Raw genomic sequence first — 17,137 nt, 5'->3', positions numbered from 1 at the left:
AAATAAGAGTTAGGCCTTCTCCAGGGAAGAAATGCTCCCTTCCCATTCAGGTAATGTCCAGAAACCACAATGTGGAATAATTTCTCCAGAGTTTCAGAGCGCTAGATTACCATGCACATATTTACTCATAATCCTTAGCACACAAAACATTAACAAAAGGAAACATCAAGGTGGAAGACTCCCAAATACCCAAGCAACTTCTGACAGCCAGTTCAATCAAGGACTACCATAAAGTATATTCCAAATGTGTTAAACTAAGCTGAATACTAACCGCCCAGAATAGCCTCTTTCCACAACAGACCTTGAGTTTCAAAGTAAGCTAACAGTAAAGTACTAGTCATGATAACAATTGTCTCAACTGAACATAAAACACCTCCAAGAAAATAAATAAATAAATATAAGCATTAATAGCATATCTCACCAGTTATGATGCCCCTGTGCCTGGAATATGCTGCCTCTTCAGCTCCCAAGGGATTCTTTGAGTAACCAAACAGTTACCACAGGCACTAGAAAGACAGATGTGTTTACAGGTGGGAACGCAGAGGGTACCAAAGGCAGAACAACTTTACAGTAAGGATGATCTAGAAAGCAGACCAGATCTCCATTCTTGCTGCAGTTGCTAGGTACTATTGCACCACTAAGATGAGTTGCAGCTCCTTTTCTTTTTCCAATGACTTCTCCATGAGGAAGAAGAAAATCCCACGCAAGAAAGGGCAGACTGCACTATGCATACAAAGCCCCACTAAGGGAAGAGTTGCTTCCACTTGCAGGGAAAATTGCTCCATTCACCTGATCTTGCTGCCGTGACCGTAACCCAGCCACAGTGAAATGCAATCCTGAGAACAGCCTGGGAAGCAACAGCCACAGAACTGAGAATTTTAATAGCCAAACTACACCAATTAATAGAGCGCCAAACCTGATTATGCCCCCATGATTCACTTCACAAAAAGTATCCAAGGGAATTCCCTATTTGTTTTGGCTGCAGACCAATGTGGTTCCTTGATTGCTGGCTGCCTCCAGTCAAAGATGCAAAAATGTTTGGCTATTTCTGCATAGCTGCTGCAGTGCATTTACACAGTTTTCAGTGACAGGTTGTTTGTCTGCCTTTACATGTACTTAGCCACTTTGTGACTGTTACTGCGATACAACAGCCACCTCCAAGTAATAAGCCAGGATAAATGAGAATAGCTTGGGCAGTGTGCAGCGAGACTGGAAATTGCCTGAGTGATGCCTCAGCAGGAGAACTGGAAGGAGTTCTTGGGAGAATTGACTCAGATATCCCACTTGGATTAACATAAACCACCTGGGAAGCTTCTCAGGGGCTCTAGTGGCTCCCATTCCCTTTCATCTACAGAGGCAGTGTTTCACTGAAAGAAAGAAAACTTCCAAATATCTATATACTGGTATCTGCCTATAGGCTGGTATCACAAGGTCCAGAGTAATTTTATTTATCTGTTAAACCAGGTGAAGAAAGGTCCCTCAAAAATGAGCTGGCTTCACAAGCAGCCTTCAATTAAACAAATACAGTTTACCTTCCCTGTTCTCCACCTAATCAACACAATCAGCACATGTGTTTAAGAGTATTCATTAGACTACCTGGCTTGAGCAGGAGATTGGACAAAGCTCTGGAAAAATATATCATGCTTTTGCGAGTGACACTGCATTTTTGTACCATTTCTCCTAAATCCCTAAGCAGTGGTGCTGAGGGGGGTTTGCTTATCTTAGAGAATTTTGAGGAGTTTGTTTTAATTTTATACTGCCTGCCAAATGAGGTCTTATGAAGATAGCATGTGATGGGATGACAGAGGAGTGAAAGTCTCCACAACACATACAGTACTGTGCTCCACCATGGCGAAACACAGCTTGTGCTCTCTTGTTTTACAAAAACAAGAAACACCATTGTTGGCCCAAGAACTACCAAGATGGAAAACCGCAGCCATGTCCAGCTGAGGTGGCAGTTCCTCACTCTGGATCTTCCTAAGACTGCATTGCAGTAAGTGCTGAAGAGATCAACTTTTTCTGAGGTTTGCCAAATCCAGGAGATCTGGTGAAAAGAATACAGATTCCCTCTAAGCATTCCAGAGGTCCAGGTTTCTAGACTATGTCAGCCTCAATAAAACTCCCATTAAAGTCTATAGCAGTTGAATGTTCTAATCCAGAGAAAAATCTAGATCTATCTTTGCATCAATAAAACACAAAACTGCTCCAGTCCTTAATAAAATCCAATGACTGACATGCCATTCAGGAGTCACGGAGTTACATGCAGTGATTGAGTTCTTTAAAGTAGGAATTCAGCTTTTACACTGCTCACCTTACATAACTTACTGTAGCCATGAATAAAAGAAATACACTATCATTTACATATGATGAGGAAAATAAAAATTCAAAAGGTGTAATATAGCAGAATTGAACAGCATTAAATTCTGTAACTTTCTGACTTCTGAGATATTTCAGAGATAAAGCTCTGTCAAAAGTCGACAGTCTCAATCAGAAGCAGCTCTCAATCCTATTCTAAGGCTTTCACTTAGCCTTGTTTCCTGTGGTACCTTAACATCAAGTCATTCTTAAGTGCTCACATTCACAAGGTACTTAAGCATGCTCCTCACCAACCAAACAAGATTACTCCCCTGCTTGAAGTTAGGCACACATTCATTGCAGCAGAGCCAAAACATACATGCACACACATCTGACCAAAGACATGTTTTTCTTTCATGGGCTGGTTTTATTCTGAAGTCCAAAGCACAGTACCAAAAAAAAATTAAAATAAAAATAAATCCATTATGCCACATATCTTCAAGAATTTCTCAGTGAAGCAAAATTAATGAATATATTTGACACCATTTATTTCCTAATTGCAATGACATTTTCCATGCATAAAGTCTGTGTTTGTGCCCTCAAAGCTATCAAAACCTGAATTCTCTCCTAAAAGGAAACAATAATGAAACATCATCTATGAAGTAAAAGACTACGAATGTGTCAACACTAATGACTAGGCAGGATTTGAGCCAGAGGAGTGTTTTATCTACCTGTTGATATACTTTCATACTGTTTTATACTATATAGCCTGCAAAATATCAAAGTCAAGGGACACCAACAACTAAAAAGATTGTATCAGACTAATCTATTTGGTTCATACTCAAGCAATCTCTGGATGCCACACCTAAAGAAAAGCTGAGAGTTAATTATCTTTCACTTCTTCCTAAAGGAGACCAAAGTGTGATACAAATAGATTTATCATTTTATTTCATCTTTCCTATAGAAAATCTCATTATTATATTTACTTACATATTGATCAACTAATTACCAGGTTGGGGAAATGGAGATATGGGTATCAAACCCAAACACTTGTGGAAATATAAACTTTGTCTTTCTCTTCAAGTTGTCAGTACTATCTTTTTTTCATAATTTTATAGGTATAGATAGCTACTTCTAAACAGAGCAGCAGACCATTTACATTTTTATAAGCAAACTAAAGCACGTTTTTTTCCATTGCTCTTTTCCAAGGTGAAATTCTGTTCTCTGTAGGAAGGGGGACAGGATAATTTTCAGAAAATAAAATCATTATAGCTTAGATCACAATTCATTAGTCTAATATCATTGAGAAACTCCTTCCCTTCAATTTAACTTGACCACTACAATAAGCAAGCTAGATTTTGTGGTTTACTTTTGCATACCAGAACTAGCTTTGTGTAAACATGGTATAGCACCATAATTCTTTGTAGGTCAAGAAAACAACAAAGTATACGTTGTCTGTCTCTCACATTCTGCAAAATAAAAATTAATGGTGCACTACAAAAAATTTTGGAAGTTTTCTGAGCTAGTCCTTAAAACCTGGAGTGCCTATAAGTCGTCCAGATCAACTTAGAGTACAACTTTTTAATGCTTTAGTCTATTTTGGCAACATAAATGAACATGAGGTCTCATTCACTGTTATGCTGCTGCTGCTTATTTGATATCAGGTCAACCCAAGTGATGTGGGCACAGGAGCTGTAGAATCAGGCCTGAGGTCCAAGGAAGATGAGCTGCAGGGCTTCACACGCATCCCGTTTCACAAAGACGGTAGCCTACGATGTGGTCCCTTCTCATATCAGTAAGCAGTAGCATCAGGGTGTTACACGACATTTGGAAATTGGGTGAAGGCATCATAGTCTCTCACAGCAGGGCAATCCTGGTGGGCCTGTTGCGTGGTATTAAACACGGGAACACTTAGATAGTAAAGCCTGCATTAGCAAACAAAAGTGATGGCACCAAGGGCAACCTCCTTCCATTCTCCTGGAAGGGGCTTGATCCTCTTTTCTATAACCTAAATAAGGAAACAAAATACCTTACTCCATTGCCACACCCATGAAATGCTATACCCTTTGAAGTTTTGTTTGTCCAAAATGCTGAGGACAACTCCCCCCATTACAGCACAAACTTTTAAATACCTATAGAAATCAAACTTTGACTTCTGAATGTATTTGGAGCCCTGGCTCAGGGCTATTAAAACAGGAGGCGTGAACAACAGCCAAGCAATTCATTGAAACCATATCAGGTATGGCGCGGATTCAGAGGAAAGCATTATATGTGCTGAATTACCCTGCTTTCCAGCAATTCTGGCTACAGAAGTTCCCAGGGATTACTTGGCCTGGTTTTAGTCAGCTCCTGAGATCAAAAGACATCACAACCCAAGTGGATCTGGGCTGCAGACATTTTAAAGGAGGCAAATGGCAAAAATATCTTTCAGTGCAACCAGCAATACCATCTTCCACTTACGATCACCTGAAGAGACAACATGAAAATGACCACTCGTCACTCACAGACAGCAGCTCCTCTCTGATGTCCTAATAGCAAGCAACCCACAACGCAGAATCACACATACGCACGACCACATCTGAAATGCTTGATAGTTGGGAATTTGCATCTAAGGATGAATACCCTCTTACAGCTGACCAGACTGAAGACAGAAATGTAACAGAAAGGTGCTACAGGTTGCAGCTTATAGACTTCTCAGGTGCTTTGGAAAATCTCCCTTGAGATGTCATTTTTCACAAGCTTTATATATACGTGACCAGTTAAAGGAACATAGTTAAAATGGCAAAACAATAATTCTGCCTGCCACAGCAAGGTAACTTCTTTTACACTTTTACCTATTAAAATATGTCCTTTAATTTCTCTAACAGCATTTAAGAGAGACCTAAAGCACTTTGCCTGTTACTTGAACTAGAGTAGCACTTTTTCCCCCAGTATTTTTCACCACTGATGTGAAAAAACAGTTAGCCATAACACTGCTTGAAGTATAGCTTTTAGTCCCTTTCATAACCCAAATGTGAACACAAATTGTCAGAAATTCAGTTTAAGAATAATTTGATGACAACTCAACATGTGATATTCAATTATGTCACAGGAAAAAGCAGCAATGCAGGTTATCTTCTGTTTCCTTGTCAATCTACAAAAACACAGCATATGTGTGAAAGCTGCATGTGTAAGCAGAATTCTGTTTTAAAATATCTGATCAGACATTTTTGATTAAAAATCCCACCACCCACCCATCTGTCCTACTACCTCTATCAATTCTGGTATCAATCGTCAACAGAAACATATGCATTTTAGAAAAAAATGGCTTTTTTGAAGATCCTTTAAGTCTTGCATATATTTACTCTAAAGAAGGTCATGTCCTATTTTACACATTTTTTCCCCTGACATTTTTGTTCCATGCTTTTCTTTATAGGAGACTGAAAGATAGAGATTCTGTACATTTTTGTGGGACAACTGCATTGGGCAACCAGCCAATTCCTAAGCCAATATCAGCAGTGAGGTTATAGCTCAAAGAAAAGAAAACTCTGAAGAGACAGGGGTTTATGGGAGGGAGGTTTGTGTTTGGTTTTGTTGTTTAAATCTGAAAATTTGTTTTTGACAAGTTTGTCACCAGGCTCACAAAGAGTGGAATTCAAAGCATCGTCTGCTCTGAAGGATCTCTAGCACCCAGTCACACCATGCTGAATGCCTCACCCATACTCTAGCTCCTGTCGCTGGAGGTATTCCTACTTTGGTACACAACTGGCAGACCTGCATATTTAAACTGAACATTGTTAGTCTATATTATAAAACATATGTAATTTTTACTTCACACCTCATTTTCTGAGTTTAATTTTCTAGACTTTAAACTTGTGCTGATGTTAGGAATAAAATACAAACCAAACAACATTTTGCCTAGACTGATTTTGGTACAGTGCTGAAATTTAGCCTTTGTTCATAAAAGATATGCTTTTTGAAGCTAAGGTCATCTTACAGGCATCAGTAGGACAGTTATAGTTCTACAAGTGGGGGAATGCACTGAGCATCAAATACTCAATTTAGTAAATGCTGTTTACAGCAGGCGCCCAGCATAGTTTCAAGACAGACTGAAAGTTGGATGGGACTGAAGCTTGTGTCAGCCACATGAAGGTGTAAGACTGTCACAAAGCTGTCAAAGCCATGCATCTAGAGATAAAAGCACATCCCAAGATAAGGCAGTGAATGATGGCAAAGCCTTATAACTTGCTGCTCCAGAGTGAGGAGGACAGCTAGACAAGCAGATATGGCAGCAGTCACACTGAAGACAGAATATTAATGGATGTTCACACTCTGGCTGAGACCAGTGTAGCCCTCAGCTCATTCCCACATGTTGCGTTAAGGGAGCCGGCAGTAAGTCATTTTTCCTAAGCATAGCTCCTGATCGATCCTAGCAACCAAGCACATACATGAGCATGCAGGACGCACTCCCTTGCCCAATGGTCCATCCTTTGTCACATCCTTGCACAGTGCAAGGAAGGCTCCTGGGGCAGCATCTCCCCACAGTCAGTGGGACCTTGACATCCCCAAAGTATGCTGTGCTCCTGCCAGTATCCCCCATCCCACTTTTCAACCTCTAGCCAGCACTGGTTGCATGCTAAAAACCAACTCCAGTAGAACAGCTTCCATAGCGCTTCCAGAAAACAAATGCACATGCCTTCCTATAGACTAAAACTCATGGAATCTTTAAGGTTGGAAAAGACCTCTAAGATCATCAAGTCCAACCATCAACCCAACACCACCATGTCTACTGAACCATGTCCCGAATTGCCACGTCTACATGTTTTTTGAACGCCTCCAGGGATGGTGACTCAACCACTTCCCTGGGCAGCCTATTCCAATGCCTGACCACTCTTCTGATGAAGAAATTTTTCCTAATATCTAATCTAAACCTCCCCTGATGCAACTTGAGACCATTTCCTCTTGTCCTTTTGCTAGTTGCTTGGCAGAAGAAACCAACACCCACCTGGCTACAACCTCCTTTGAGGTAGCTGTAGAGAGCAATAAGGGCTCCCCTCAGCCTCCTCTTCTCCAGACTAAACAACCCCAGTTCCCTCAGCCACTCCTCATAAGACTCATGCTCCAGTCCCTTTACCAGCTTCATTGCTCTTTTTTGGATGTGCTCCAGCACCTCAATGTCTGTCTTGTAGTGAGGGGCCCAAAACTGAACACAGTATTCAAGGTGCAGCCCCACCCAAGCCGAGTACAGGGGGCCGATCACTTCCCTAGTCCTGCTGGCCACACTATTTCTGACACAAGTCAGGATGCTGTTGGCCACCTTGGCCACCTGGGCACACTGCTGGCTCATGTTCAGCCGGCTGTCAACCAACACCCTCAGGTCCTTTTCTGCTGGGCAGCTTTCCAGCCACTCTGCCCCAAGCCTGTGGTGTGGCGTGGGGTGGTTGTGACCCAAGTTCAGGACTCAAACTCAGAAGCAGACAGTTTTTCCCTTGTTTGGCTGCTGAAGATCTGCAGTTTTTAAAGCACACCCTTCAATTTTTACTCCTGTTTGATAGAAACATGATTCTGTGCCAGCTAAACATTTCACAGAGGATCTGGAACATCCCTGAATCACTCCCCATATAATTAAAGGTACATTTTTAGAGCTTAAAGCTTTTTTTTTTCTTTTTACCAGTGGCTACACTGTAAATCATACCCTCCTTTACGAACCAAGGAGCTTCTTAAAGACACAAATTTCACTCTGTTCACTTGAGGCAGGCATGGTTCACATAACTTATTAATAAAACATTGGGGGATCTCCAAATACAAGGTGAGAAATTGTGTCTCAGAATCCTACAATTCCAGGAAAAATCCAAAGACAGGCTCCTACAGCAACCAGAAGCAATTCAAACACACTTCATGCAAAAGAGGGCAGCATATAACAGCCATTTTGTATTTAAATGAACCAGCAAATAGTGTCTTGGGAACAGAGGAGGGAAGAAAAGAGAAACAACATTTATTGGAAAACAGGTCTATGGAAGCAAGTTTATTTTGAGACATTTGAGCTGAAACATGTTTGGGAAAAAAATGGAATGAGCCATTTGAAAGAGATGCAAATTTTTTTGTTGGTACTACATTTTTTATTTGGTAGTCTACTTTATTCCACAGATTTTAAGACATGTTTAAGATTCCATGGGTTTAGTATTACATCACTAATGGTTCATAATGAAATTCCAGGCAGTAGCAAAAAAAGAGAGATTTAATGATAGTACCACACAAGATATACATATAGGGCCTTTTGTGCAGATTTACTGATAGGAATGTTGAATGTGGGTTAAAATAACATAGTTGTCTGGCTCACTTGTGCATGCTAAAATGTCATGTGACAGAGCACAAGTTGTCCCATTACTTGAATCTCTTAAAAAGTTAATCTAATTCTGCCCTTTGGTGGATTTTTCAAAAGATTTGTTATTTGCTATGGCTCTATGATGCCATGGACTATTGTAAAAAGTATTTTTCCTGCTTTCGTATCCCATCCATCTCCTTAATGAATAATATTTCAATGGTTTTAGTAGCATGTCTGATACTAGTTGGACTGTGAGATTAGCGCCCTTCAAAGCACGGCATGATAACGGACAAAGCGCTTGGCTGGCATCAACTCCAGTCTGGTGCTGTCGCAGGAGTAATTTTTCTTTTTTGTGCTTCAATTCCTCAGGCTGACAAAAGGAAAAAACAATGCCAAGCTCCTTTGTAAAGAACTTTGAGATCAACACAGAAAAAGCAGTGCCTGACAGCTTGATCTTAATGCCATTTTACACTACAGAAGGAAGTTATCTTCTAAAGATTTCTTTAAAAATAAGTAAGAACACTATTTAACATCTTACACCTACATAGGTGTGAAAGTTATTGAGAATAACCATCTATTCTCTGCAGGTAGATAACCTGAGTCCAGGAAAGATGACCTACTGGAGTACGAAGTGAGATAAACTGGCATCAGTGTATACAGAATTTTCTAAACCCATAGACATTCACTGTAATAACACTTGCTGTGGGACTAAAAGAGAGTTTGATATAATATCTCAAATTGTTGCTTTGTCAGTTCCCCAACAAATAATTCTGATTAAAGTTGTTCAGTTTCATGTTTTTATGCCAAGGGCAGATAAAGAAAGCAAAGTATTGCAGAAATGCTGAGGAAAAAAACCCCATGTCTATGGAACAATGTATTCAAAGAATAACCTTTGCTTTAAAACGCAGGAAGGGACTATGTTGTCAGATGTGTGACAAGTCATGAATACTCCCAGGCTGACATTTGAGAAGCAGCATAAAAAAAAAGTGAATGAGCTGTTGAAAGCCTCCCGCTCTGAATACAATGATGTCGCTCATTGGGTCACCCAGTGATCCACGCTGCATGCAGACAGACAGACCTGAGTTCACAGCAGCTTCTTCCATTGGGGTCTTGACAATGCTAATGAGATTTACACCAAATAAAGTTCTTCCACCCAGTGGAAACACTCCTTATCACTGGGTGGTGGGGGAAGCACACAGTCCAGCTTGTTACAGCGAGCCGGATCCTGCAGCTCAACCCCCCACAAAATTCAATCCTCGTCTTGTGTTAATGTCAGATAAGCATAGTACACAGCTCTTCATTGTTTGGCTTATTATATATACACATTAAAGAGCACATAAACAGATTTCTGATATCAAAAAAGGTGTATGGATGTGCGTGAGGACAACAGAAAGGAGAACACAGTAGACCCCGTATTTAGCTCTTTAAAGGACACACTTATTAATTGTGGTTAAAAACTGATATGTAAGAGAAGATATGAATCCTCTGTTAAGCTTATAATTAGTGTCTTGCTGTTTGTGCAGTTGAACAAAAACGTGAGTATGTTTAGATGAATTTTTTCAAAAGCTGCCTGTGTTAAGCTACTGTAACAGCATTTGATTTCCAGGGTAATGACAGCCAGGTCTAAAATATCCTAATTGGACATCCAAGAACCAAGGCATTTCAAAAATAACTTAGGAAAAAAACCTGCCCTTTGTTTTGGCCTCTTCTCCTTGACAGAAAGAGTGTCCGCTTGCCAAATTAAGTAAAGAGAAATATGAAAGAGCAAACAGACCTTTGGCCTATTGCAAGAGCCAGACTATTGTTTTACATCCCATGACTGTCTGTGACAGTATAAAATGTGAATTTAACAAGACTGTTTGGGAGCTTTAAATTATGCATGCACACTCATTCTGGTGAGGTCAAGATTTTTATGGGGTTTTTGTTCAACTGGTCCATTTTACTCTAGAAGAATCGTGACTTTTGATTACACCATTGCAATTTCTGTGCAGAGTTCTCAAATCTGCCAACAATGACAAGTCAAAATAAGTAGGTCTGAAATGTTTCTATATTAGAATTACTGTCTACTGTACTGATTGACACCACATTCAATTAGAATCCATCTGAAGCATCAGGCACAGTAGGATGTGAAATGGAAATGCTCTGCTTTTATGGACTAAACATTCATACAGGATTTACAGACATCTAGTAACCTAGGGTACAAGACATCCAGAAAGCTGGTGTATTACAGCCAGAGATTATTGCTAAAAAACAGTCAACAGCCAAAGATCAGTGAGACTGCCAAATCCAAGAATGGACTACAACTGGATAGGAGAGAAGCTTCGTCATCAGTTTCAACAGGGCCAAAAACTCAGTATCTGTTTCTTACATGTAACTTTCACTTTTCTTAGAAATCACTAGAATAGTTTCATTTCTTGATTTTAAAGGAATCACAAATACTTATTCTGACCGTATTTTTGAAGGGGTTTTTAATATAAAAATTTTGGCTTCTAATAAAATCTATTTTAAAATCTAAATTCTGTGATGTTTCATAGGCAAACTATTTCACAATCTGATCCAAAACTCACTGAAGACCTTCCATCAGGCCCTTCATCCTGCAACTACTGAGAACAAGTGCTGCCAAATTACACCCTTACATCTTTGTTTCTGTAAAGCAGCCAGGACCATCCATGCTATGGAACAGAACTAAAGGACTTCCCTGCTCCATGGAATCTTAGACTCCAGCTCTATTAACCCAGCTACAGCTCCTTGGAGGGATTCTTTACATTGGAAGTTATGAAAATAAATGTAAAATATATGCTTACACATCATAAAAGTGAGTTTTTGTTCCATTTTAGACTACAAGATTAAAAAAAAATGCCATGAACAATAAAGTGGAACTTACAAACCCCTAAACAATAAAGGGTTATGCACCATGGAGCTGTTTCTAGTCAACTTTCCTCATAAAAAAATGAAAAATGCATCAGAAATGCACCAAGTCAGCATTTCTGATATTTGTCAACTTCTTTGTACCCTTTCTGTATGCAGCAGATCCATATATTAGGGGTTTTTTTCCAGCTGACAAAAAACCCCAAAAGATTGTCGTGTAACTAGCCTACTAGTCCTAAATCAGGTTTCTAGTTTTCGCTTTCCCATTTCATGTGTAAATTAAGACAAAATCCTCGGGCTCACTATGCCTCAGTCTCTTCTGTGTAATCCAAATGATACTTTCAATGAGGTTTGGCACAAAATTCACTCTTGTAAAGATCTTTGAGACCTTTGAAATGAAAAGTGCTTTTACATGTAATGTATTATTAATGACATTTCACCAAATGTAAAAGAACTCGATATTTGAATGCCAGATTATTCTTTCTTCTTATAAGCAGCATTTTTTTTTTATTTTTTTTTTTTTTTTTACCTTCAGCAAAGTAGCCATCTGCTTGAAAGGGTGTGGTCAGCTTTAACTTTCTGATCTCCAAATTTCTGGGGATGTTTACCAACTGTTTCAACTAAACTCTTCAATATGCTACACACCTACCATCAGCACCTACTTTCCCCAACCAACACCTTGTATCAAAACTAAACTGCCTTACCTTAAAAACAGCAGATTTATATATAACTGCTAACAGTTGATTCAAAGAGGAGGAAAAAACAATTTCAACAGTTACACCTCAGCTTACTACACACTGATGATCTGCTCAAGAGAAAGCATCTTTCTCTACTTGAAAACTGAGACATTCCTGAAAGGTTCTATATTCAAGGCACCATAACAGTTTTTCTTACTTCTCTGCTTTTAAGACTATAATAATTGTACCTATATCTCTCTGTATTATAATGAATACACAACAATGAAACCTCCCTCTTGGCAGGAGGTATAGGATTGCCCCATGGCTGAATGAGGATGCGTCACTGCTGACCCACTCTATGTGCATGCAAAACAGAGCCTGATCGAGCATGACAAAAAGAACATGAATAATTCACAGCAGCAGCCACCAATATAAAACAGGAAAGGGCTCAGCCAGAAAGGATGCAGCAACTTGCTCATTCCCTTGATCCTGCAGCCATTGGAGATGAAACATGCCATGAAGCCAACTAGCACAGACTTAACGTTCATCTATTTCCTGGCACTAGTGTGACGTACTCAAGAAGTCGACTTCAGAAGATATCTATGCTTTGTCCTTGCTGTTGGCCAATCCTGTTCCTCTGGGCCCATCTTTTCTGCTTAGATCTCTCCCATGATGTACATGGGTATTCCCACCAGGTACTGAGATACCTAAACATCAAGAAATGGCAACCCAACACTTGTGTTCAATCACACCCAAAATGCCACTATCATGGCCATCAACCATAGATTTCAAAAATTTGAATCCTAACCATTTGCCAGAGGATACACAGGAAAACTTGAAGAGTCTGCCAAATTGTAGGCAGTACTTTACCCATTAGATAACACCTTCTTTAAGATCTCTTTATTGTTGCATCTGGGAGGGAAGCAAAACATTTATGCAGCTTTAGTATTACAATTCTACTTCTGCCACCTTAGAGATGTTAACATCACACAAATCTGTATGTTTTACTAATGGCATCATATACGTCTTTCCCAGACATTTCTAATTCACCCTTGTTGAGCTATCTAGGTACTTTATCACATAGGGTTACTCTGTGTCAGGTATTAAGACACTGTGCCTTGTCTTTCGTAGGAAAGTACATGCTCTTATCTAAATTACTGAGACTAAGGATTTGAAATACTGTCCATGCAAACATACTTGAATGCTGTATATTCAGATAACTAGAACTCTTTTTCTTCTTCCCTCCCAGTGAGGGAACATAAATTAAGTCTCCAAAGGAATTAACCCAAGAGTAAGCTGTATTCCCAATTTGGAGGCAGGGAAGAAGGCTGTACTGTAAGAAGGAAACTGGTGTCTCATCTCTCTGGGACCACATGCCACACCAGGCAGGAGTCCCAGAGGTGGTACAGTCCTTTTGTTCCCCAGTAAACCCATGCCTGCAAAAACATGCACTAGAAAACATCACCTCTTTGCCCCTGGAAGTTTCTTCATTGCAAATAAACAGTATTACACATAGTCCCCATCGCTTAATCCATTCACTTGAGTATGTGCTTTAAAACTTGGATATGTGACAGTTAAGATTGTTTTCAGCTGATAACTGGCCTAAGGATGCCCCTTTGCTTATTACTTCTTTGATCCAGATAAGCATTTGGCTGTTTAATCAGTCACAAAGCTAAAGCAGAAAAGAGAGCACTCAAAAGCCTTACAACCCCACATACTTAATTTAGCTTAAAAGTAATTTCTGGGCAGAAAGAGAAAATTTAATTAACTTTTTTCTATAAAAATGTATGCTAAGATGTGTAGCAAGATCTTATGCATTCCTTTGAAGTTTGTCATACATTCCTGAATACCTTTGACAGCCTAAGAAGTTATGTGTCTGCTTCTGATTAGATAATTGAAATAAATCTACACCAAATAAATTCAGATCTCTTAAAATAAACTGCAGAGGTACGTGAACTTTGTAAAATGCATGTAGTACTTCAACCAAAAGGCATTTCTGCAAAAATCAGCTATCAAGGAGGAATTTATTTCTCTGTTTTTTTCCATGCATGTGGACTACAGTTAGTGTCCAAATTTTAATCCAGGCTTAATTCCAGTCTGCATCAAGTACAGTTCCTATGTGAACTGAAAACCACCACAGCAGAGGAAAATCATGTCTTACTACTTTCTCCATTTCACCCCTTATAGTTATGAATGTACATTAAAATGGGAGATACCACAGCATCAGTCAGTCACTCCAGGTCTAGCAAATATTTGCCCACTACTTCAACTTGAGACAACACTGCCAAACCTGACTGACAGTCTACAGGGGAGAACTCTACCTCACATGATCAATCTACATTCATTACATCCAACCTAACAAATCACCAACCAATCCACATTGCAACACTGCTTCCATCAGACTACAAAGCTTGGAAAGATACATAACATGATATATCTGTAATATATACAACAAAGCAATGTAATACATAGACCCAGACATATTGCATAAACTGGAAGATGGCAACAAAATTCTATGTATTGCTTGGCAATACATGAAGAGAATGAGGAGAATTTGACAGAGTACAAATGAGTAATAACTGGTTAAAGTCATGCAGCTACCTAAGATTCAAAATGAGCACACAGACATCAAAGCTTTGCGTGAAATGCTGAGAGTGACCACATAAACCTCAAGCAGTGATGGTCAGATAGATCTTATCACACTGTTACCGCTCAGGTAATCCTGCCAATCATTGTGCAATGACCTATTGAAACCACACAGAGGGGGACAAACACAATGAATTCAAAATGAATCATCTTGATAAAAACCTTCATAAACAGATATTTTACAGCAAGATAGCAAAACAGAAACATGAATGCATTGTGAGTTTCAACAGAGTGACAGGTCTTGCAAAGATATCAAGATGATACCATACTTGAAGCAGCCAGAAACTTCTTTGGAAACATGTTATCCAACTAATGGTCACAGAGGGCTAGTACTCAATCACAGAATGGCAGGGGTTGGAAGGGACCTCTGGAGATAATCTAGTCCAACCTCCTTGCTAGAGCAGGACCACTTAGAGCAGGTTGCACAGGATCGTGTCCAGGTGGGTTTTGAATATCTCCAGAGAAGGAGACTCCACAACCTCTCTGGGCAGCCTGTTCCAGTGCTTGGTCACCCTCAAAGCAAAGAAGTTTTTCCTCATGTGCAGATGGCACTTCCTGTGTTTCTGTTTGTGCCCATTGCTCCTCGTCCTGTCACTGGGCACCACAGAGAAGAGTCTGGCCCCATCCTCTTGACATCTACCCTTTAGATATTTATAAGCACTAATAACATCCCCTCTCGGTCTTCTCTTCTCCAGGCTAACCAGACCCAGCTCTCTCAGCTTTTCCTCATACGAGAGATGCTCCAGTCCCCTAATCATCTTTGTAGCCCTCTGCTGGACTGTCTCCAGTAGTTCTCTGTCTGTCTTGAACTGTGGAGCCCAGAATTGGACACAGAACTCCAGATGTGGCCTCACCAGGGCAGAGTAGAGGGGGAAAATAACCTCCCTTGACCTGCTGGCCATGCTTTTCGTGATGCACTCCAGGACCATTGGCCACAAGCACACACTGCTGGCTCATGGAAAGCTTGTTGTCCACCAGGACTCCCAGGTCCTTCTCAGTAGGGCTGCTTTCCAGCAGGTCAACCCCTAACCTGTACTGGTGCATGGTGTTATTCCTCCCTAGCTGCAGGACCCTACACTTGCCCTTGTTTCTGGGACACTGACACAGTCAGAACCAACAGCAGGCAAAACAAACAAGGTGAGTTTAGGCAGAGGGATGCCATGGAACAAGGGCACCATTGAAATCAATCCCAGCCATCTGTCTGCATTACATAGGAGCAGGCCCAGCCCAAAGCACAACTGGTGTTGAGAAGATATATGCAGACTTGTAGAATATCCCAGGTCACCAGCCCTGCATGAAGGTACATGAAGTCATAGAACTGATGAAGTGTCTGACATTTACAGGGAGACATCACGAAAAGGTGATGAAAATGCAACAGAGAAGCCTACACAAACACTTATTTAAAAATATAGCTTCAAGTCACAAGAGAATAATTTAAAAATAGGTCAGAGTCCTATCGAGAAGTCAAGTCTCATCAAATTCTTGGGCAAAGAATGGAGGCAAAAATTCTGAAGCTACAAAGATGACAAATTCTATATTACACATGGAATCATCTGCCCCAAGCTAACAAACAACCACTTTGATGAAAACTTACTTCTAAAGTCTCATGTGATTGCAGATCCCCCTTCTGATCTGTGCCAGATTCACAGAGATCAATTGAACATTTTAGCCTGTACATCTTTTAGTGCTTTTCAAGGAAAGAAAAAGCTAGAAGCCCTAACTTTTTGTAGAGAGAGTGTTATCATCAACAAATTTTTTTTTTTGAGCTGGCACAAACACTGGAACTACAACCTGACCTGTCACAGAAAATAGCAAGTCTTAATGCTGCCAACATCCACCAAGCATGTAGTAACAGATAACACTGAACAGAGAATGAGCTCTGTTATACTAAGACCTAATGACAAAACTGATAATATCCAGTCTCTTTCATTGAAAGCCTACGTGTTCCAACTTCTTGTGTACGCAAGCTATCATCAAGCAGGAACTGGACATGATATTGCAATGCAAGCCCACTATGCCACACTCAAGTTATAACCAAATAGCTGATATCAAAGGAAATTCTGACATTCAAATATTAACTCACTCCACTGGGCAAAGACTATCCTGAACTTAAAAAAAAAAAAGTATTGCCTCCACTCCTGCCAAAGGACGCAGGTATAATGCACTGGCAATTGACTGGAGTTTGCAGAAAAGTACAAGCCACAAACCTACGTTACCAAAAGACTGATGATGAATAGGAAGATAGTGTGTATAACCGTCAAAAACTTCTGAGGTAGAGTGCAAGGAATTTATATAAAAACACACATCTAATATCGTGTCTTGCACTATTTTTTTTCCAGGTCTGGAA

The 17,137-nt window shown here is 40.0% G+C and overlaps 1 protein-coding gene across 9 annotated transcripts in view; it reads right to left on the bottom strand.

Annotated features, from left to right (window-relative positions):
- Positions 1 to 17,137, bottom strand: part of CALD1 (caldesmon 1) — a 203,404-nt gene that overhangs the window by 160,261 nt on the left and 26,006 nt on the right. For 2 of the 9 annotated variants that reach the window (XM_075757324.1, XM_075757415.1), the window contains exon 2: positions 422 to 506. The exons of the other annotated variants lie outside the window; for them this stretch is intronic. The gene's annotated coding sequence lies outside the window, so the exon portion shown is untranslated. The remainder of the gene's footprint in view (positions 1 to 421; positions 507 to 17,137) is intronic. 9 annotated transcript variants of the gene reach the window in all.

This window comes from Balearica regulorum, chromosome 1 (assembly GCF_011004875.1).
Source record: "Balearica regulorum gibbericeps isolate bBalReg1 chromosome 1, bBalReg1.pri, whole genome shotgun sequence".
Classification (NCBI taxonomy): Eukaryota; Metazoa; Chordata; class Aves; order Gruiformes; family Gruidae; genus Balearica; species Balearica regulorum.
This window is presented reverse-complemented; position numbering and strand designations above follow the sequence as displayed.